Source organism: Astatotilapia calliptera, chromosome 5, assembly GCF_900246225.1.
Source record: "Astatotilapia calliptera chromosome 5, fAstCal1.2, whole genome shotgun sequence".
NCBI lineage: Eukaryota > Metazoa > Chordata > Actinopteri > Cichliformes > Cichlidae > Astatotilapia > Astatotilapia calliptera.
In genome coordinates this window covers 15,343,492-15,367,369 of record NC_039306.1, presented here as the reverse complement: position 1 = coordinate 15,367,369, position 23,878 = coordinate 15,343,492, and the positions used below count along the sequence as shown (strand labels likewise).

Genomic DNA, 23,878 nt, shown 5'->3' with positions numbered 1-23,878 from the left:
ACCTGTGATGTATGCTTTTAATAAGAGCAATTAAACAAATGCACTCTGGAGTGAACAGCAGTGACATATTGTGGAGCGAGTCTATGTTCAGATTCATAACGGGAAATAATGAGTTAACTATCTCATTTGTAAAAGTATAGATTAGGACTGATGGATGCTGTCAGCAGTACTATGAAAATGTAATTGTTTAATTCCTAACCGCGTTATTGGTGCTTTGCTTTTAATCTAAATAAATGTTTTTGAGAAGACTTGCTTACTCTGTATTGCAATCTCTTAGCTGTTTACCTTAACACATTTGGAAGATGGATGAATATAGCAGCCCTCAGTGAACTGTCTGATGTATACTTTAATGAATGATTCATTCTGCGCACTCTTATGCTTGTAAATAATCTCACAGTTGGGTATAAATTTGCATATCACATCTTTTTGGGTGGTAGTCTTGGAGGAAAGTTTTTAGAGTTATAAACCTGTAAATAAGGAAAGAAGCTGAGCTCAAATAATGTATCAAAATATTTAAAACGGTATGTCACGGTATAATATTTTAAACTATCAGAAGCATATTTTATCAACTTCTAAGCTAAAGCTGTATTTAAATGCTTTAAGAGTTTAATTTTTCCCATTTTCTGGTATCTAAATTTGCTGTAAGGGGAGAAAAAAGTATAAAAGCACTGGGCTCTATGCATTTATAATGGCATGGCTCATTATTTGACTCATCAGCAGCACTTTACAAGACCATGAGTTAATGTATCTGAGTACCTGCTGAGCACTTGGTATTTGTTTTCTTTTTATAGCACGCAACATTTGGCACTGCTTGTAATGGTAAAAGTCTTTAAATTTGCTGTTTATTGGGCTCGGATGCAAAATGTGTGCACAGTTGTATGCAGAGCAGAAGATGTTTTTGTGGTGGTGAATTGATAAGCATATCCAGTTTGTTCCTTCAAAGCATTCATTCTCATTCAGCTGTACACGTCCACACCCCGGCGCAAACATAGCCCTCTGTAGGCCATCAAGCAGCTCCGATGGGAAATAGGGGTTATGTGATTTGATGGAGGGCACTTTACTGGAAGAGCTCAGGAAGGGAGGAGCACTCGGTAAAATCGTATTTACAGGTTCCAAGTTCCAAAAACACCACCTTGCAAATAACTAACTCGGCCCCTCTGCCGGCGGAGTGCATCGTGGCTCTGAAAATGAATATACTGATGGAATATTTTGTCCTCGGCGCTCCAGTTGTGAACCTAGACTCTTGTGGTTTTAGGCAAGAAAATTGTGCAAATAAAAACACAAAAAACAAAAACAAACTGTGGCTACTTTGGAGTCAAGTTTGTTTGGTATTCATGTCACTCCTGATTGTGACCCTCGTCTCTCCCAGTTGTCGAGTAAAGGCAGTGAAAAGAATGCCTGCTTTGACTATCCAAGCGTGATTGCTCTTTCGCCACAAGGTGTGTGGTGCCTGTTTTAGGAGTTCTGGTCACTTCAGAGATGCCATTGTTTTCTGTGCAGCCTACAAAAACGGAAGCCCTGATCACATTTTAACTGTGATCATATAAACAACTTTGGTTCTTTAATTAGATAATGATGCAACATTATGCCATATACAGTGTTTTTGGCATTGGTCTGCTTTAGCGGTGGGCATTATAGCCTCAAAATTATATCGTGATACTTCTGATTAAGAAAGGAATAAAGAATTAGACTTATTGCTCGCAGCTTACATGCAGCAGCTTTTTTAAATGTAGGCAAATACAGGGCATTTTCCATCTTTTGACACACTTCCTAGTTTGAAGTGTGAATCTAGTGAAAAGAGGTTCCAGCAGCAGCATTAGTGTGGTGGCAGTGACACAGCATTATATCCAGTGACACAGCTCAAGTCACATGTAAGCACAAAAGTAGCCTAAATGATGCTTTCCATGGAAATCTTAAGTACAAATACAACATGACTACTTAACACTTGAGTTACTTTATTGTTAAACTAAACTCTTATATAGTATTGTCACATAATAAAACGGAGAAATATTTTCTACCTGTGATGTTTTGTCTTGGGCCGAGCTTCGCTGCTTAAAGCTTTGCTTTTCACATCAGTAATTTCCATCCACCGTTTGCTCTTCCTGTCATATGGAATGCAACTAGCGAGTGCAGCAAGTGTTGCTTGGTTGACTCATTTGTTTACTTTTGGGTCACACATCACCAGCTGCTAGTGTCTTCTCCTTCATAGCCTGGTCGTGCTTGACGGTGTGCTGCCTTTTTTTTTTTTTTTTTTTTTTTTTTTTTCCCTGCTTCAAGCGCTGAAACGACTTTGTTCCCACTAATGCTGGAAACAATTTTCGTGCATAATTTAAAAACGACTGCGTTTCTGTGCGAGGTTGTTGAAGTGGCTTCCTTTATAGGTGCGAAATTGTCATCAGAAGGTCTTGCTGTCAGACTTGCCTGGGCTTGTCTCATTGTTGCGTGCAAGGCGGCATGAATGCATGGCATCGCCATAGCAACAATACATTTATATCAGGATTATCATAGACGAGATGATGTGGCACAGCCCTAGCCCACTTAGTATTTTGTGTTTGTGCCAATGTGTAATGGCAGTAGGCTCAGTAAGCCTGGTGGAAAAATCACCTGTAGCAAGGATTAAGTGAGGCGGTACATCACAAATACCTGACATGACTTTAATTTGTACCTTCAGTAATGGCCACACTCCAAATATATGGCATTTGCTGCATGAAGTGGTGCTTCTGCTCTTTTCCCCTAAAGGTCAGAGTGTGTGTTTCTTTTTTTCCAATGATGTTAGTGGTTGTAATAATTGATTTAGTTTAGATGGTCCACCACTCTTGTAAAACACTGTAACTGTGTCTTGCGCTTCATTGGTATTTCTGTCCTGTCATGCATTCATCGACCAGAATTTGAAATTTGCCTTTTAGCAAATGAAGTGACAAAATACTGATGAGAGCAACCGTTTTTTGCTTCTTTTTGTTTTGGGTCACACATCAATTTTACACTGGTTAAATGTTCAGCGATAGACATGAATAAAAAGCTGAAAAGCCTTAGAACATTTAAGCTGTTTCCAATAATGATATTGTTTGTTTGTTTTCTTCAGGACCAAATGTAAACATGTATTAGTCATGCTAAGCAACACATGTCTGCAGTACTTGGATGTAGAAAATGAAAAGTGTCTGCTGCGTGGGTTTAAAGTGAAATCACCAGTTGACCCAAATGATGCGTAACCACATTCTTCCTGTACGGACGTTAACCTGCAGGGAAGCAAGTGCTAGCTGCTGCTAGCAATGCCTGGTAATGGGTAAATTATATTCACAGTGACATTTAAAGTATTTTTGAATGAAAACTGAAATGTTTGTGTTGCCAGTTTGTTTAACCTTGTACATGGAGCACGAGTGATATAGGATTTTTAAGTCAAATGTGAATATTTGATGATTTTATAAAGCTGATATATCGCTCATATTCTTTTTTTCGTTGAGACACAATAACAGATTTCAGTAACATTTGTCATGTGTAGTTGTTTGAGTCGTTACTAACAATCTCAGTGCTATGGATTACTTGTTGCAGACTGCCCTCTGATGGAAACTGTACAATGTCAAAACCCAATAACATAACTGAGGTGTTTCTCCCGTCTCTTATCAGCTGCTGTGAATACTGATGACGGCACTTTGCAAATGGCTAATATCAGTTATAAATGAGATGATAATGATTTCTTACTTTTAGGCTATGCAGCTAGTCTGATCCCTCTCCCGCCATCCCCCCTCCCATTTAAAAGACTTATAAATTATTTGCCAGGAACATCTTTTGACCACACCTGAGTCCACACTCCTGTGGGACACAATCTTGATATTCATGCTGAGGTCCTTCTTATTTTCTAATTAGAACATCAGGCATGCGTCTTTGGTCAATTAAATTCTAGGGCTTTGTTTTTTGACAGTATGTTAGGTATCGTTAATAAACAGCCTGCAGCACCATTGACATACTTCTTTTTATAACTATCTTGCTAAGGTCTCATTTTGATATGCTGTTTGTTCATGGTTGGCAAGAGAAGGGCCGGTAATTGGGTATCTGGGTTTTTCTATGTTGGGATGGTGGCCAAAAAATAAAATAAAACAAATAAGGAAAAAAAAATTATCAAGATAGGCAACTGGCTGACACGATTTGATTTTTGGACATTCATTTCAGGTCCGTGTAGACCACCAGTTCCTACCAGTCAAGACAGCTGGCAGATTGTACAAAAAAATAAAAGGAAAGAACTGAGGGAATACAGAAATGGTCATTACTTGGGGAAGGTAATTAGCGGCTAAGGCTGTGAATGGAGGACAGAGGAGCGTGCCTTAGCAGCTAAATGGTTATTAAAGGCATTTGCTCTGTGCAAGTAAGTGTAAAAAGAAACGCACACAGTCGGGCTAGCCTGAAGCTAGAAGCAACTGCATAGATAGACTAGCACTGTGAGCGAGACACACGAGTACTGAACGTAACCTATAGAGGAGCATTGTGCCACCAGTGTGATTACTTTAGGAGCGAGGGCATTCCAAGAATGTGAAATGATGTTTCTCAGGCCAAAATAAAACATAGTGATGAAAATTTTTTTTTAATTTTTGATGATCAGATCTTTTTTCTTTAAACTCGCCTGCGTTATCAATAGGACGAGTGACTTTTGCGCAGTTTTTGTTTTTCTCTAAAAAATCTGGCTACACGTGACAGTGATGTGAGTTGGCTTTTAATAATATTCATTATTGCTTCGTATTTTCCATAAGAGGGTGCTAACCCCTTACTTTGTACATATTAGTCTAGTGCATTGAGGAGTGAAGCACATGACACATCACCTTCCTGTGTGCTTGGATTATGAACCTCAGTAAAAGTAGCCTCGAAACCTGCACCCTGAAATTTGATTAAAAGTTATTTAAGGCATGCTGTGTGTGTGTGTGTGTGTGGGAGGGGGGGTGTTCGTGTAGTGTTCATGGAGGCATTTTTCATAAGAGGGATGATATCATACTCACTGTAAGACTCCCACAGGAACATAGCTATGCATCATTTTTCCCCTTTTTATATCTCTGCAGGTTTTCACATCATCTCTGTTAGTTTCTTTGGCTTCCTTCATCATAAGTTTTATGTTTTTGGCCAATATATGCAGTAGTTTGCTTTTGATTGGTCTCTTGTGGATTTATTGTTCTAGTTTAATTACAGCACAACAGTTGGAGTACCTTAACGTGCATTTGCAGAAGCATTACGCCTGATCCCCTGTAACAGTGTGTAGAATGAGAAACGGAAAAGAAAAACACAGTGAAGAAATACCAGCACTAGATGTTGGGGGAAAATTATAGATCAGCGTCCCAAAGAAAATTGTCATCCCCCCCCCCATCCGTTGTATTATGAGATTTTCTGTAGTCGCTGAATTATCTCGCATGTCATTTCAGACTGTTGAAGCAGTCGTTGTTTAATTTTATTTTTATTTTTAAACGGTCCTTCTATTGATCACTGTAGGAACTTATGATTTTGGTTTGGGGGAAAAATGACTCTGCAAAATTGGTGAAATTAAAAATGCTGTAAAGGGCACACGCTGAAACCATAATCCTTCAGATGATCTAGTAGTCCACCTCCGCAAATTAATAACATAGCTAAGGGCTCTGCATTTCAGTAATTTTTCACAGTAATAACTTACTAATAGCTCAGTGCTTCATATGAATAGAGCTCCTACTGTCTTTCATGCAGCGGTTATGGGTGTTTGGATGAAAGCCACCCCGACAAGCAGTTGTAGCAACTGGATGAGCCTGGGATTGTCTGATATGTGTGGATTATGTTTCCCCTCAGCCTAACTGTTTTATTCCACTTCACTGAGGTTGCCCATGATCATTAGCAATCTTTCCACTCATGTCTCACATAATGAAGTGAATGAAGTGTCATTTTCAATCAACTGCTATGTTGATCCAACTTAATTAGTACTTTAGAGGATACAGAACAAGATTAGGTAACTCACTGTTCTTGATTGCCAGGGCTGTTTATTTTGGTTTTGAATTAACCCTCTGCTCTGGCACTGCGAGCGATTTGAGTTTCTTAATTTTTTTTATTTTTTGGCTTCACCTCTTGAGATGTATTGCGTTATTCCCTCATAGCTAATAAGCAAAAAATTGTTGCCTAGCTTTTAAGATAAACTTGTCAATTGCAAATTACTCTGCCGCTGTATAATTGATCTTACTATAAATAAATCTTTATTAAGACACACATTTGTTTAAACAACACGCCGCAGGATTGATTTTTAGAGCCCAGTGATTGGGCTGGTTTCAAAAATGTGTCTATTCCTCTCCGGTTGCTTAGTTAGGTTAAATGTTAAACCCTGTGATTCATGTAACCTTAAATTGGCTCGGTGCTTTTGAAGGCAGTGCAGTTTTTCTCCTGCGTTTTGACACCCCCTTACAACTGCTGGAGGGAAAAGAGCAATGCCATGTTGTCATGGTGCCCAACAGAAGGAGCTCTGCCTCTTGGAGGTAATGAATCGAGAGGAGGATTGCTCCCAGTAGACTTCCGTGTATAAGAAGCACTTGAGTTTAAAGTAAAGGTCCCTCGCTATATGGATGTTCTATGAGTAGGCATAGAGGGTAATGTACGGGGCATAGCCTTCAGGACGTAATCTTCAGGGATGAAGATGACTTTTTTCCCCTCTCCTGCTCTCTCTCATTCCCCGATGAAAGAAGCGGCTCACCATGCTCCAAGTGATGAAACAAGTTTTTCATGATAAATGGAGGTGATTTTCCCCTGATTGTTTTGAATCATGATGTAGAACGAATCATTTTGCTCTCCGAATTAACACAAAAAAATTTGTTTGATCCTTTTTCCCCCCCAAGGATGAAATATTTTGAATGTAAGCTAGAAATTACAGTTAGATTTAATTTCCAATGAAAGTAAAGTCGAATGATATTTTTAGATAGACGCGATGTCGTTTGAGTTTCCAATCAGAATGACTGATATTACAATCCAATATGTTTGTACTAACCATGCAAAAATGTGCATTAGTGAGTCATTACACTTTAAACAGATCTGTCACCTAACTGCTGCGCGCACTCACCCAGAGGCCGCTCACATATTCCAGACTGTTGAAGTGTCCGCACTGATTCTTCTTGCTTGCTAAACAAAGGAAAGAGTCACACGTCTATAACGCAGGCATTTTAAACGGGATGCCATCCTAACTCTTGCTCGGCTGAGTCGTGTATTTACTGATGCTGCTCGTGATGAATAGTTGGAAGAAGTTTAACTTTTGCCCAATGTGAACGAAGAACGCCGCAGCTGCTGCCTAATCAGCTCGCGACATGAGGGCATCCCGTGAGAGCGCGGTAGCTGCTTGTGCGTGAAGCGTGAAGGAGAAGTTGATCTTTTATGTTAGCAACCACCACGTTGCTTTCGAGCTAGCTTGATTTACCCTAGCTGCCGATCAAAGCTCTGTTAGCTTACAACAATAGCGCCAGGAAAGATTGCTCCCCCACCAAACGTCAGGCATGCCCACTGTCGAGCACTGAAGCTGAACATATGTGCGAATCCTCCCTAAGGGCCTGAGCATGCTCGATCAGCCCTGGTTGGTAGAGTGTGCGCAGACTAATAACTCAAAGAATTGTTATGGGGAAAGAAAAATATTAAATACAAATTAGATCCTGAAGCAATGAGTCAGAGGAGCTTTTATCAGAATTCCAGGATTTGAGGGAAACGCACGGACAGTGTGTGGCTGCATTGTTTTCTAGTTATACGTGCATACTGGTAGCTTCCTGACAAAGATTATTATCCAACGACAAGTGTTGATTGTCCAGAAAAGTAGGAATCAGTTTTCTCTGCTCTTCAGCGTCCTCCTCCACTTTTCTCTTTGTTTCCACAGTAGCGACTGCGCTCCTTTACAGTATTCAGTTTGTGAAACGAAAGGTCCTCCTGAACTTTGTTGTGCTCATCCTGTGAGATTCCTTTACTGCCTACCCACAGAGCGACTTGATTAATTTCCTCCTCCTAGGAGTACAGAGAGAGATTCATCTGTCTTACACCCTGCATTTATAGTCGCAGGCATTCTACGTGATGATGGAAGCTTAACACAACATCATCTATATTCCTCCAGTCTTGCTGCTGTGTGTATCAACCTGTAGATGTACCTGCACTCATTTTGAGAGAAAATGAGAGGTGCAAGAACACTAATTATTAAAAATGAATTTTGCGAGGGGACCAAGCTGGCTCATTATTCATCTTGGTTATTGCTAGCAGTTTGGATCAGCCTTCCTGTGCCAGAATTGGTCTATTTGTCTCTGTCAAGGGTGGGCCCTTGACAGATGTGCCAATATGGCTGCCGAAGTTCTGTGCTGGGGGAGAGGCATCTTAATTCTCCATGATGTATCACACTGGCAGCAACCAATTTAGCAGAATTGAGCTCCAAATCATCTTACTTCCCACTGCCTCTGACAATCTGTTTCCTTTTTCTAGATGAGGTAAATATATTAAGAATTGAAATAAATTAGGGATTCCTGCACCCTGAGTTAATGCTGTATGAGTGAGGTTTTGCAGAACTTAATTGCTTGCGTTTATACACGGATATGTCCGGAGAACAGCGTCTTCGGCCGCCACCACCTTGACGCATAAAGCAAAAAGTCCAACATCTGCGATAAGCGCAGCCAAATTTCCTGGTTTCCTTGTTTAGAGCAGATTGATGCGTTGGACTGACATGTTTGTTGTGTAAACCTAATTAATTAAATTTCAGACGTCACATAGTGTTAGTGTGCCTCGTGGCACCATATTAGGCTTAGTGGGTGGCTCAGGTCCAACTTAATGGATGCGGACATGCTCGGCCTGCTGGGACTGCAATATTGAGGAAGTGTGAGATTGCCAGCCCACAGGTTTCCTCACTAATATGGTTATGCTGATGAGCTAGAATGAGCTAGATTGCGGTTCAGCAAATTTTTAAACTCATAATCATGATGACTTACTTTGTAATGAGCGCACATCCCCCTAGAGGTGAGGAGTTAACTATAGGGGGCAAGGCTATAATAGTGGCATAATGGCACAATTTTGGAAGACGTGTAATGCTTCCCTCGGATTCTAAAACAACGTTTGATTTATGATCATTTGTTCAAGTGCAGTGAGGTATGTTGGCATAAAATTCTACTTAGACCTTCAAACCAGTGAGTAACTGAATGGAAGTAGCTGATGAGGTCTAGCACTGCTTCCAGTTCGCTGACTTTCCCTGGCTTGTTAGATTGTTTATGCCGCGCTACTACCTCTACTTTACTGAGTTACACTGATTTCTGTCTAGAGTCTAAATTATAAGGACACTTGCTGTGTAAACATGTAGCCATTGTTGTCCCTGCTTAGCTTGCAGAACAACTCCAAGAGTAATAGCTGCTGAGGATGTGAGCTGAGCACAGAGGGCTGTAGCTCAGAGTGGTTCAGGCCTTTTTTTTAATACTGTATTTTCTGAGCTAATTGTGCCTGTGGGATGTGCGATATCTTGTTTTGTCTTCTTTTTTTCTGTAATTAAAATGCATGTATGAGATTTTGGTGACTGGGTTAATGTCTGTAATTTTGCTTTATGAATTATAACTACTCTTGTATTGCTGATTCAAAAAAACTAAATATAGTCCCTGAGAAGTGCTGCGATGAAATTCCAACAATCGGTATCATTATCATTCTGCAAACACAAAGACATTTATTTTAATTTGGGGTGACCCAGCTTCATATTCTCACGGTAGCAAGTAGGAGAAAAAAGAAGATCACTCAGGCCTGTCATCCTTTGTCTTGCAGAGTCTCATGACTGATTTAAGCTGGAGCTCATATACCTGCGAGGGATAATAAATAATGTAGATGTATCATGAAATTATTGGAGTAGAAGCTGTTCTTTGCATTGCAAAATGTGTGGTAGTCTAAACCTTTTGTGCAGTACCCAAACATCCTCTCTGATTTCCGCTTATTTTCAGTAGGTTTAAAGCTGAAAGGTGAAAATGATACTCCCGCAGTAAGTAGGGTTTATAAAAGGACCTTTGTTTGAATTGAGGAAAAAAAATAATTCATATGTTGGAGGGGGAGCGAGTGGGCTAATGTCTACACTTTGCTGAGAATATAAATAAAGCCATTTATTTTCACACAATACATTTCAGGAAAAATTCCACTTTAAAACCAGACTGCAAAGGACCAGTTTATCAGTCATCCATGAGAACACGAGCATCTTTAGTGCTATCCATTAGCCACTTTGCTGACGTCACCAATCTTGTATTAATTTGAGTGAGTTGGGACTCACAACAAGATGGACTTCTTATTGATCGCTTAATGCATGTATCTGTGAGGTGTAGTGGAGACGGAATAACTCGAGTCTGTGACGGGGAATAGAGAACTTGTTTTTCCAAACTCTTATTTTGCCTACAGCAACTTTATTTTGAAATGAACGTAGCTGGTTTTCAGCAGCATTCTCTTCTCCCCGGGAATCAATTTTCTGCCTCTTTATGTGAGTGCCCGCCTCGTTTCTGTTCTTAAATTCCCCTCCCCATCCATCGCTCCTAATGCTGACCACATCTCAGTTCCGAGCAGCACTTTGCTTGTGGGTGCCGTGGGGTAGTAAGGAGGGGGAGACGTGGACTGGATTACGGCTTGATTTAAAATGGCTGCTCGCTGTGCTCAAGCTTAACACTCGTCTTGGGATGTGTGGTCATGTGCAATCTTGGGAGTTTGTGGCCTAATTAGCGGTTTCGGGGTACCCAAGGCTAAAAAACTCCACTGTTGCTCTCTCATCTTCCCTCAGTTTTAATTTCTGCCACTTTTTTTCTCTCCCTCCATCTCTGCATCTACTGACTGACGCACTTGTAACTACACATGGACAGATTTTCTGCTCTGCTGAGCTTTAACTGAAAGGGCACTTGGAGAGAGCCTATCCTGTGCCAAGGCAAATGCCACATTTTGCAAATTTAAATAAAGTGGTCTGGATTCATACCAAAACTTAATGAGTTGCTTAAGCCATGCTCCACAACCCCACCAAGTTTCAGGAAATGTGGTGTGTTAGTTTTTATGAAGGCTTTCTGACACACGCTAAGACAGTAAAACGCTGAAAACCCACCTCTGCCTTAGCTCTCGACCTGGCAAAGGAAAAATCCGGACAAAGAATGACTGGATCCGTGTGAATAAGCTGAGAAAATAACGGTTCGGCTCTGTGGAGGCTTCTCCGTGCAGCGTGGAGCAGATGAAAACGTGTGTTTAGTTCAGGTCAAACTTTACCGGAGCAAATCTAAAAGATCATTTGGCTAAAGGTGATGTTTACCTGTGCCAAGAAGGTCTTAGAGATGGCCCACCGGTGTCTGTTTTGCTCTGTTACCTAAATATCTCGCAATAATGGCTGAGTTCGCTCGGAGTTTGCTGGATGTATCTCTTTAGGGAGTTCATGAACCAAAGAGGAAGGCGCTTATTAAAAGTGGAGACTTTGGGTGATTGTCTGGGGAAGGTCACAAACTTTGGCTATAACCAGCCATTCTACTGCATTCATTACCCAGACACCGAAGTAGTAACAGCAGCCTCGGAAAATGTTTAGGAACTGTGGAGCGATTTAAGGCTTTTTCTTTTTTTCTTTTTTTTGGCCTTGCTTCTTTCTAAACTAGTACAAATAATTCTTGCCATTACTTAGAGTAACTGTCCTTTACTTTTCTCTTTCGTTTTGACCAGTGAATCTCCCGTGTTTTTGCACATTTATTATTTCTGTTAATACTGGTGGATTAACAGAAGAGGGCATAAGCCTGTAGGAGGTTGTTATACAAGGGTAAACAATGGATCTCAGTCCCAGGCAGCTTGGATACAAGTGATTCGCAGTGCTGATCTCTGCTATGCGATTAAAGTCAAAATTCCTCACTGTCATTCATGCTTTTCTCTTTTTCTTCCACAATCTATATTGAAACTTTGACTAGTGTTAGAAACGAGTCTTGTTTTTTTTCCCCGTACATTTTGCAACGACTCACACTGACTCTAACTGCCAGACATTTTCTGGTTTTCACACCGTAAAAATGGCACTGCATGACCAAAGGCTTAAAATAGGAGCTCTTACAAAATAATACAAGCTGGTGAAATATAATTCCAGATAACATGTCATCTGGAGTGGGGCACTGTGTGGGTGGAGATCTTTCACCTCCACCTGCAGACTGTGGCTAATGGTCTGCTTAGTCCTGACCTCATACTGTGGGGTCATCCCCGATGCACAGACAGGCAGGTAAGTGAGAGGTTTCTGCTTGTCTCACAACCTCTCTCCCCCTGAGAGGCGGCAGCCTCCTTATGCTTGTTCTGGTTTATCGCTGCACAGTGACCCACAGTCATCTCAGCCTCATACCATTTCATCCATGGACTTAGGACCCTGTGGCAGGCATCTACCAGCGCTCCCTCTGCAGTAAGAGTATGCAGGAATGATTATTTAGTGTTTGCTCTGAGGACCGTCACTAACATAAATGCATATAGCACAGATGGCGTGCCACATTAGCGTATCTATATACTTCAGCCTCAGTGCTTCATCTTCATCGCCATTTACTACTACTACTCCTGAAATGCTAATTATCCCTCAGTGTAATTTTGACTGTGATTTGAATACAATCACTCTCTCTTATATTAAAACGTCCATCACACGCAGCTGCAGGGCATTTATGAGTGCTGAGGTTAGCGTCTGCGTTTCCCAGAGTTGGCTGATATGGAACAGTTGCCCTTGGACAAAGCAGAGTAATGTAGCATCACTAATCAGTGTTTCACTTTGCAGCTCTACAGAGGAGATCTGCGTTCTGCTCAACAGAGTGCTCACCACCCTCTCCTGTTTACAATTAGCAGGAGGCTTCCTTACAGTGATGCAGTGTTGGATTGCTTTCAGTGTGCACTGATACACAGAGGGCAAAACCCAGAGAGAAAACACTTGGTCTTTGTGTGGAAAAAAACAACTTAAATGTGCAGGAAAAACAACCATAAAGTGAAGAGGAAAAGGCTTTTAATCATTCGGTTTATTTATTTTAGTTATGCGCTGCCCTACTCTCTCAAACCTACTCATTATCCAGGCAATCATAAGGCTTGTAATCCTTAGCTAAATGACGTAAATTAGCTGGAAGCATGTTATAAGAAATCTACATAAAGTATGGTACTTCCAAATTCACAATTCGCACTAAATTTATAATAAAAAAGCTAAACTCATTTAAATTGCATAGCTAGATGTATAAATACCCTGGGGCTAGAAATGCTGTCAACCTTTCCAGCACAGTTCTTTACAATACGGCATTTAAGCAACTTTTTTTTTTTTTTTTGCGCCCAGATTATGTTGCTGGTCAGTTTTTAACACCTACGTTAAATTATACACATGAACCTTTGTAAAGCTTGTCATAATGTTAACAATATTTTTTCCCCCCATTTATCTCCTGTTTTGATGAGGTGAATGCACAAGAATAATGAGCATGTCTCTTCTTGGATATATGCTCTTTTAAAAAATGCTTTATTTTACATCGGCACACAGGAGGTTTAATTCTATGTGTATTTCACAATAAAGCATCTATCTGGACTTGATGTTACATGTTACACTCATAAGTTTTTTGGTACAATGACTTTTTTATTTGTTTTTTTTATACAACAAATATTTAAACCACAAAGCAAAAAATTGTAACTGAATTAACTTCAGCAGCCAATGTCAACAAAGCATGAGTTTCTGTCACGTCCTTGCATTTAACAATATATTGTCTTTATTACAACACAATATAGATGAATTCAAATTGCAATTTACAGTCAATAAATGATATAAAATGGACACTAATGCGTAAAATTGTAACAGCTTCCCACTAGCATGTTGTTACGAAGCACAGAGGTGAGCTAATTCTTGTGCACTGAGCTGCTTTGGAAATAAACGGGCAGACATTTCACCGATCTCCTCGCTAGTCGTGTTAGTTGTGTAACGCTCACTTTATTCAAGAGTAGGGAAATGTAACCCAGAGTGAGTTTAATCGGCCTCGAGTGTGTAAATATGGACTGATTATTTTGGGAATTTTTCATGCTGGGGTTAAAGGTTAAGTTAAGTGTGCGGTGTAAATGCTAAGTTTGCAATGATTCATTGTCTTGCATCATCTTTTACTCACACCACACGCTGTAGCACAGCACATCTGAAATGTGTTTGAAGGTACTGTTCTCAGTATCTCTGTGGCATGCCAACAAGCTTGAGTAATGCTTTTGTAATTAATTTAAAAAAAAAAAAAGAGTCTATAGTTGCTTATGTGCTGACCATCCACAGATTCTTTTCAGAGTGACCAAAGCATTTGTTGGCTTGCTGGCTTTTGGCCAAATTAAAGGGGAAACTGTTAGAGCTTTTGAATTGTAAGGGAAGCTCTTCCTCGCGGGACAGAATGTATTTCTGTCCCTCTCATTCTTTACACAAGGTCCTGGAGATTATTTTTACAGACTAGGGGATGTTGTACTTATGCAGTGGCCAACACCCAAGAACAGGAAGCCACAGTTTCTATGAAAGCCCACGAGATGGAAGCAGATAGCGCCAAGGGAAAACAATATTTTGGCTGGAGCTCATTCTGGTGGCCAATTAGACCCCAATGCCTGTATGATTTAGCACTTCCTCTACCTGCTTTTATGTGTTTGGGGCTGCTGTGTGGAACACAATGACCTCTGATTAAAGATTGAGCTCAGGCTCTGAGACGGCTGTGGCGCCATTCTTATCAGATGCCTTCTTCTCAGAACTCAGCAAGACCACCTGAAATCAATGCATGTATAGTCTCACACTGACGCAGTGAGACAATGAGCATATTTAGATTTTGATTTGAATATTGTCAGTTTTGTAGAAAGCAATTCATGGCGATGGGAATGTTTCTCGGGCTCGTACCCTCGTTAACAGGCCTATTTTTTTTTTAAAAACCACATTATACTACAGAGAGAATATTTTTATACCTTTTTTTTAAATTTTCTTTTCAATGTCATGCACCAGGTGAGATTGGTGTAATTGTAATTTTGTTGTGCTGCCATAATGACAGAGGTCTTGGATCTTGAATCGACTTTTGGGCTTCATGTAGGCGTCTAATGGACAATCTCGTTTCAATGCTTCGTGTTTATGTGGGGTTTTAAAAGTTATTGCTTTCTATTATTAGTTCTAAAAGGCAGATGACACTCTAAACTCTGATCTAAATTACCTGAAAATGTATAATATAGTTAATAATTTGAAGCCTAATATCGCTGAACGATTCCGTAGATAAACATTAGCGGCCCTTTGTCTTTCAAAGCATTTAGTGGGGCACATTGTTTTATGGGCAGAGACGAATGCATTGTTTGTCTTTTCCTCCACCCTCTACTGCAGACGCAGGCTGGAGGCGAAGCTGAGATCTTGAATGTTTGGGTGGAGTGAGGGGTATGAGGTCACGCTGCTAATTGCATAATGAGACGTGTCTGGGTTAAGATAATGCTTCAAAGAAACTGTTATGTAACCTAAAAGCAGCACGGACTTAAATTTAGATGAAAACGTGCAGTTTTCCTTTACGGCCGAGTTTACAGATCTCTTAATTTTATTACTTCTGGAAAAACAGTGTCATTTTCTCAGCCATTAAGCCAATCAAATAAAATCTCCCGCTACTGCTCCTCCTCCTAACCTGTCTGCTCCGCAAACAGGCGAAGTCTCCAGATTTTAGTCACACAACACATGTTTTACTGCAAACACAAAGTGGCTCGCTTCAAGGTAAATGAGATTCCAGTGTCTAGTAGTGGTTGGGCCCTCAGTGTTACCTGTCAATTAGTGTCAGTTCCTTTAACATGTCACAGGATGCTAATGGCTCTTTACAAGAAAGCGGAATAAAAAGTACTCATCTGGCTAGGTTGTGTATAGACTTTTCCTGGGTTTTAATTCTCTTTTTGTAATGATCGGATCAATGTGAAATCATGTACGACACGAGTATTTTGTTCTTTATCGCAGAAAGGGGGTGGTGGAAATTTTTTTGCCAGCTTAGTGACTTTCTTGAAAGGTCTATTGACTTACAAGACTCTCTCTCTTTTTTCCTGCCTACTCTTGTGAAGCTGTGGCTTTCTAGACTGTGACTAAAGGGACAGTAGCAGTAAATTCAGTAGACCAATTAAGGGCCAGTCAGTAACATTAATGTGCATTACTTCCAGTCACTGATCTTCAGTGTATGAGGAACCTTCTTATTTGGCTTGATTCTAAATGATTTAATTTGGCAAGTTACTTTTATAAGAGTGAGTTTATTCCAGTGTCAGCGCTGCCCTCAGAATCGCCGCTCTCCAACAGTAACTTTCCCATGGAAAAGGCAGATTGGCCGGACTTATGAACGGGCTTTCAAAGAGCCCATTCCTATCATAGTTCCATATTATGGGTTCATCACTTTCTAGCTTGTGATTATTACTTCCCTGGGGATAATGCGTTTGACCTGCACTTCTCTCTCTGGAACATTTGGTTTCAGTCCCGCTAATTGGACGCAGGGAAGCCCCCCGCAGGAGAAAAGCTTTTTCTTGACACAGGTTAACTTCATTGCGTTTTTTTTTTTTTTTCCCTTTTCTTGTGATGACCATACTGCTTGATCCTTTTCGGATGAGCCAGCAAGCTTGTTCACATTTTAGAAAAGCTGACTGTTCTGAAGAAGGCAAAGCTTTTAAGAAGTCAAGCTAAACCCAAAGCACTCTGTGTCTAATTCAGTGGCAGAAAACTTGTTTGTGCTTGACGACTGTACAAGAAATTAATTTGGCCTACAACCTCCATGGCAGATGGATAGCAGCAGAGGAAAGCCTTCGGTAGAGTCTGTTAGAGGCATAGTGGTGACTTTGGCTGTAGTTGTCGAGGATGATATATGAATGCTGATCTTCCAGACTTGGCAAGCAGCTACCATGTCGTACCAACCCAAGAAGCAGTCAGAGGAAAGCGTGTGATTGAAACTGAAAGGACAATCTCTTAATGAAACCTATGTCTTATCATGTCAGTCATCGCTAAATTCTAAAGCAACTGGCCTCCTGTTATTTTAAAAATGGGTCAGTATATGACCTGCAGCATAGATAAAAGGCAACTTCAAAATGAATCTTAAGCACTTGTATATGATGGCTAAGTTGGCCATGGATTAATGACCCGCTGGATCTAATGTTTCATTGGATGTTTTTTTTTTTTTCTTGCTAAAATTCCAAATGATGGCAAAACAATTACTGGCTACAGGATCATATGTAGCCCAAGTCCATTTGCTGTTCTGCTACAATAACCAGGAAATAGTTCTTTTTGTAATGCGATGCACAAATGTCTGCATCACATTACAAATCACATTACCACCACCCAATGAAAGGTTTATGCCACAGCTGTACTAGTAATGAGCAAAATCATTGTTTATGGTTTGGTACGGGTTAGACAATGAGTGTGTGAGCTTATCCATGAATTTTCCAATTTACTGTTTTCCAAAAAGCAGCAAAAAAGTAAACCACATTAGTTTTAATTGTCAAATGTTATGCTTGATTCATCTCTTACTTTCCAGAAAAGTCCAGTCTGGTGGCTTAAATTTTGTTATTAAAAATATGAATTGAGTTTAGTGAATTGTGTAATTTTAAGTTAAAAAAAAAAAAAAAAAGTTTTTCACAAATTGGAAAAAAATGTTTTCATGACCCAGCGGGCTGATATTTTGTTTAACACGGTATTTTTCAATTTCAAGTGCTAACTTTTGTAATGTGTCCAAGCATGTCTTGATGCATGCTCAATCATCAAAGTAAGGAAATTCCAAAAAGTTGATATTGTTCATTTTGTAGCGTTTTCAGTAGGAAATGCATTTTGTCAAACACCCAAGTTAACTCTTCAGTCTCAGCTGACTTGATTACAAATTTTTCTAGCTTTGGTCTTAAGGCAGGGTTGGTAGGCAGCTCAAAACGCCACGTTCAGAATGTGTCTCGTATGACGTTTCATCTTCCCTCACTCATGTTCCAATTAGTGAAGCAGTGCAGTCCATAACAGATTACAGGATGACCCCACCCTAAGCACTGACTAAGTGTGTCTGCTCTTGGAACGGTCTTCAATGTACATATTTTACTTTCAAGGGTCAGTACTGCAGGCAGAAATGTGTGTGTGGGTGTGTCATGTGTTCCCAAGTTTAACCCATTGTGGGCAGTTTGTATTTGGAGGAAGTGGAAAAGCAGGCTCTGTTATCATAACCTGGAACACCACAGAGCAGACACGATTCCCACAAAGAGCAGGGCGATATGACCAAAAATATTTATCACAATATACATTTGAAAATTTGCGATAACGATATAACTGACGATATAATTGACACTAGACAAAATGCTTTACAACTCCACAACTTTGTTAGTGCTGTTTTTTATGTGCATTAAAGTTATATAAAAATGTAACAGTGCAAATACAAAAGGCATTTCCAGTGGAAATTGGCCGACATAAAAAAAGAGGTTATACACACACAATACGGTAATATTATGAAGCACAGTACGTATCACTCCGCGAGCCTCCTGCCTACGATAGCCGTAATGCTCCGACAATCCATCAAGCGGTGCGGGTTCGTAGCTTAGCAAAGTCGTACTAAAACATTTGACAGATTTTCGAGCGCCGTGTACCACATAAAATTGTTTCGAGGTCAGTTAACGTTTTTCAAAAAACACGGTAATAACGACGGTCTGCTAGCATGCTCTACCAAAAATAGTGCTTTGTTGTGTATCTGACGGACAAAAGCCAAACCAGTTCCACACCATTAAAGTTGCAGCATTTTTACAAACCAATTCTGGTTCATCCGTTTAGTTCAACGATCCGCTTTCGCCCTTCTCATTCTCCGTCGCCACCATGCTTTTTCCGTCATGTGCGTATGAAAACAAAGGCACTGCGCATGCACGTTTTACCCAGATTCTATCGCGATATTTCATTTTCTTGTCATTGCCCAACATTATACAGGTATTACTGTGAATGGTATGATATGGTCCAGCCCTATTCCCACAGACACAGCAGTCAGGGAACAGAGTAACATCATATCAAAAAATGCCCTGAATAAATGTGGTTATCCCAGTTGGACATTTGTCAAAGCTGGAAAGGCATCTAAAGAATGCTCCAGGCAATCCAGCAGAGAAGGACAACCGCTGCCTAAGCGAAAACCTTTAGTGTGATCCCTTATGTGTGGGAGTATCGGAACAACTGAGACGCTTTTTCTAAAAACACCACATCTCTGTGGCTTTCAAACCCCAAAACATGCTACACCAAAAATTGGTGCACTCCAAGGATCGGGTCTCCCGACACAAACCGAGTAATACAGTGTACGCGGTTAAGTGCCAGGAGGATTGCCGTGAATTATACATCGGGGAAACCAAACAACCTCTGGCTAAGAGGATGGTGGAGCACAGAAGAGCTACCTTATCAGTCCAGGACTCCGCAGTCTTATTACACCTAATGTCCAGTGGCCACTCTTTCAGTATTGAGGATGTAGATATCCTGGATAGGGAGGATCACTGGTTTGAGCAGGGAGTCAAGGAAGCCATTAACTGAGGAGGGGGCCTAAGGGTACATCTTTTACCATCTTACAATGCTGTGATTGCAACTATTTCCTAACATTCTGTGAATGGCACTCTGGGCCATTGATCAGTGGTCATGACAATTTGCATATTAATGATCATAAAATTGAATGAATTCAGCTCATTGTTAGTCAGTGGTGCTAGTTTTTGGTCGTTATGTTAAAGTACTGTTTATAAGGTTGGAGAAACCTGCAGTCACCTGAAACTGAGTAAGTCATTTGAATGAGTGATGAAATATTTCTCTCACAGAGGGGAAAAAAATGTTTACTGTGTCTGTTAGTTGAATATTTTCAAATGCTTTCTAGGGGGTAGCAGCACAATTTAACTTTGTCTTATCTGCTAAAATGCATTTCTACAGTTAATTAGATCATTTTAAGACTGTAAGTTGTTACTTTTACAGTGTTATTGTTAAAATGTAAATCTATTTAACATGGAAACCAAGTATAGAGTTGAATGAATTATTTATGTGGGCACATACACAATTGAATTTGGTTTATTTCATAATAAAGCTTCTATTACAAGTAAATGTTACATTTCACATTACTTTTATACATTTTAAAACACTGCATATATTGAACTTACAGAAATCTAATAGCTGTGAACGTATCATGAGAAGGAACCAAACCTGGTATGATTTAATCTGTAATAAAAAATGTAATTGCTTGCTTGCTTAATTTACTTTTATTTGCTTTTTGATTACTTTTTTCTTCCTTTTGACAAGCTTGAAAAAAAAAAATCCTCCTCTGTAGCGTCTGAAGAATCTTAACATTTGAACATTTAAAATTCAGATTAAAATAACGCAGCCCTGTGATGTTCAATTACCAGTTGCAAATGTTGTTGTTGCACTAATCTGTTATAAAACGACTCAACTTTTATATTAGTTTTTTACATGGAGATCTTCAGAGTCTGCATGTACCAACATGTACAACTATCACCTGCATTAAATACGGTGCATGTAAATAGGGCTGTTCGATATAACGATATATATTGGATGACGATATAAAAACGTCTATCGTTTCATTTTACGCTATCGTTTGTTTCGTGGTGTCGTAAAATAAACTGTTTACGGCATCGTTTTGATGGTCACTGTATTAATTTCTTAAAGTTCTCTCTTTCTCTTATATTAAATATAACCACACTATGGACGGACAAGCGCCTGTTTATATGGGTTGTCGTTAGTAACAATGATGGTAAAACCATCGCGTGGCTCCGCTGTCCGCTTGTTTGTTTTCCACATAAACCTTTCACAATAAAACTCAAGATCCTATTGAGACTTTTCAAAATAAACTGAATCACGTGAAAGAGTATGCAGTTTATGGATGAGATGGAGGAAAAAAAAAAAAGAGCCGTCAGGTGATAAAAAATAAACCTTAAACTTTGAAAGAAAATGGCGACCGTTACAACTTATGTCTAAAAATGTCTCGTTTCATGCATCGGTTAATACACTCGAATCCAGGTAAAGGACGCCCAGCTGGAAAAACTTCACTCAAGTCGAGCTGCCCGAGATTCACAGAATTGACAGAAAATGTTACATTTTTGTGATTTATATCGTTGTCAGGACGATAAATGTCTTATATCGCGATATGACATTTTTGTCATATCGCACAGCCCTACATATAAACGCAAAATAAAAATCTGGTGATCATTTGTGAAAATGTAAACTAAAGTTTAAAGATGCATGCTTTGTTGGTGATTCTTTTTTTCCCCTTCTTCCTGGAGGCCCAATTGTTGCCATATTGTATTAGCTTTCTGAGGCTTTAATTCTCCTAGTTGAGCCAGTGCCACTACAGTACTGTGAACAGAGACATTTTTGGTGTACTTGCTTTCCTCTACCTCTTTGTTCATCACAGAATTGACAAGGTCAAGCAAATGCACATTTAATTTGGTGAAGTGTAACTGAAGACTCACTCATGCTTCACCCTCTACGTACCCCCACAGTGACCCCCAGACGCCTTTTTTTTTTCTTCTTTTTTTTCATTCTCGCCAACTGCACTGATATACAAGTACTAGATCTCACTAAGAAGTGGATATTGGTTGAGAACGCTGAGAAAAATGTTTTAAAAGTGGGTAGGCCGACTGCAATTATTTTCTTGTTTTGCAATTCCTGGGTTGACTGTTCTTATTCACGTATTTCTTCACTTTTCTTTGAAGCATCCCGACGTCCACTGAGGGCATTATGGTTTGTACCTTCATGGTTCACTGATAATTGAGTCGTCTTATGCAGATTAGCCAGTAAAGGATTCTGAAAAGAAACTCCTTTTGAGAGTACAGGAAATAGAAATCTTAATTGTTGCAACTAATGATTCACTTTCATAAACACCTTTCCAGTTACCTGAAAGTTTCCATTATATGTCTGGGTAAGACATCTGTGGACGTATTGAAACTTCTAAGAGTACCAGTTTTTATTCATTACATTTCTCTTGTTGAACACCAGCAAAAAGGACTCTGTCTCTGCTTGAAATGTTGTTTCACTGTGGTGTAACATTGGTAGTTTTGGCAGCATGACCCCATTTAGACTGGAACAGTCAGTCACCAAAATTGGCTGCCCCAGTTTTGCCAGAATGAGTTTCCTCACTTTGATTGTAGTTGCATGCTGTCTGATACAGTTTCAAATGTATTCAGACTCATTTGCAATCAGAGCTTTATGGTAGATCTTCCCCTCTGTTCTTTCTTTCAAAGAAGCCTCTTGTGTTTTACAATGATACCTAAATCCCACATTGCATAGAAAATAAAGGTGTTAGGCCGAGCCCCACTGTAGCAAATCCAAGAAATGACAATGAACTGCAGACCGTTCCTGGCAGCTTATAGTTGGTGCAGTGGGAGTTTGTATCTTAATTGCTAAACACTCACAATCAGCATCATTCAGTAAACTGAATTGTTTTTTGTTTTTTTTTGTTTTGGTTTTTTTGCCCCCCACCCTTCCCTCAGTTGTTTCAGCTTTTGCTCTGAACTCGCTCTCTCTTTCCTTCATCACATCACATCCCAGCCATTAGGTCACAGAGCTGCCAGGAAGCATGTAAGGAGATCTGCCTGACACAGGGAAAGTGGAACAAAGGGATAAAGTCTGTCGGTTTGTTTTATGCAAAGGAGCTCCGGCTTAGCAGTTTACTGAAGATAGGACTGTAAAATGCACGTAGTGTGACAGACTAGTGCTTTTTACTTGCCGTGCCTAAAAGTTCATTTTTAATATAGAAACCCTTAAACGCTCTACATCCTCAGCGAGGGCCCCATCCAGGCTTCAAAAGCTATGTATAATTAGATTAACCTCACTGTGAATCAGTATCTTAATTTGAAGGTTAAAAAAAACAAACATGTATATATACATGAGCTGTGCTGATGACACCATTCTGTAAATGGCAATATTGAGCAAGTCCATTGGCTGGTCCATAACCTTTTAGTTATTTGGTAATGATATACTTTATGTTTTAGCTTCAGTTAGTTTAATATGTTGCCAAAATAATCTAGTTTAACGTGTACACCATGTGCACGATTTTACTGTGTTGGGTCTAATCTCACACAGTACGATATTGCATTAAACAACGTTAATGTTACCACGCCATTATTTTGTGAGGACACAAGAAAAAAAAGAAATCATCCTTGGCAGCCGTTGTCTGATTAGCGACTCAGTCTGTTCCTTTGGCTTGTCTGAACATCATACAAGCCGTGAGCTCATCGCTTGTCTAACCTGGACATTTGATACTCCTGAGTGCTGCAGCATGTGCGGCTCCACCCTCTGGAGTGTTATCAGCATATTGAAACTGACAGCAGGAGCGTTGTTCGAAATGTTATCCGATGCGCCTGCATTCACTGAACAGATTAGGCAGCACACACATAGGATGATCTTCTTTTGCGCTTCTCCATCTATACAACCGCTGTGACCCTCCTTACTGCTGACACTGTGCCTTCTATCTTCTGGCCATGTTTTGTTGTCAGTGGTACTCATGCATATGGACTGATCGGCGTAGATTTTTGCAAGTGCTAGTGTGCCAATTCTGGGAGGTCTGCCAGCCGGCATACAGCATGCGTGCTTTCACTGCAGGGGACAAAACGGAAATGACAAGGCAATCGCCATTCTGTCAGCATTGCCATGGTAGCACAGGCACGGCTGTTTATCCCAAGGTTAATGGGATGACGCCTGGAACTGAAAGTGCCAGATTGAGAGAAACATGTGCCTGTTTTACTTAAAAACAAGTAGATAGCAGAGAGCAGAGTCACATCACACAGAGCTAAGCCCGGAACAGCTCGGATTAACAAAAATGAGCGAAGAATGTTATAGGCCTCACCCATCTTAATTCTAGCGAAGATTGTAAGTAGCCCGATGAAGGCTTGATTACATAAAATCCATATTTAGAGGTGATGTTTTAGCAGTAAGCCTGCATTTTAACCCATCAGAAAA

The 23,878-nt window shown here is 40.0% G+C and overlaps 1 protein-coding gene across 1 annotated transcript in view; it reads left to right on the top strand.

The window, feature by feature from the left end:
• The window catches only part of LOC113022260 (receptor-type tyrosine-protein phosphatase gamma-like), a 110,108-nt gene that overhangs the window by 27,670 nt on the left and 58,560 nt on the right, over positions 1 to 23,878 (top strand). The window lies entirely within an intron of this gene.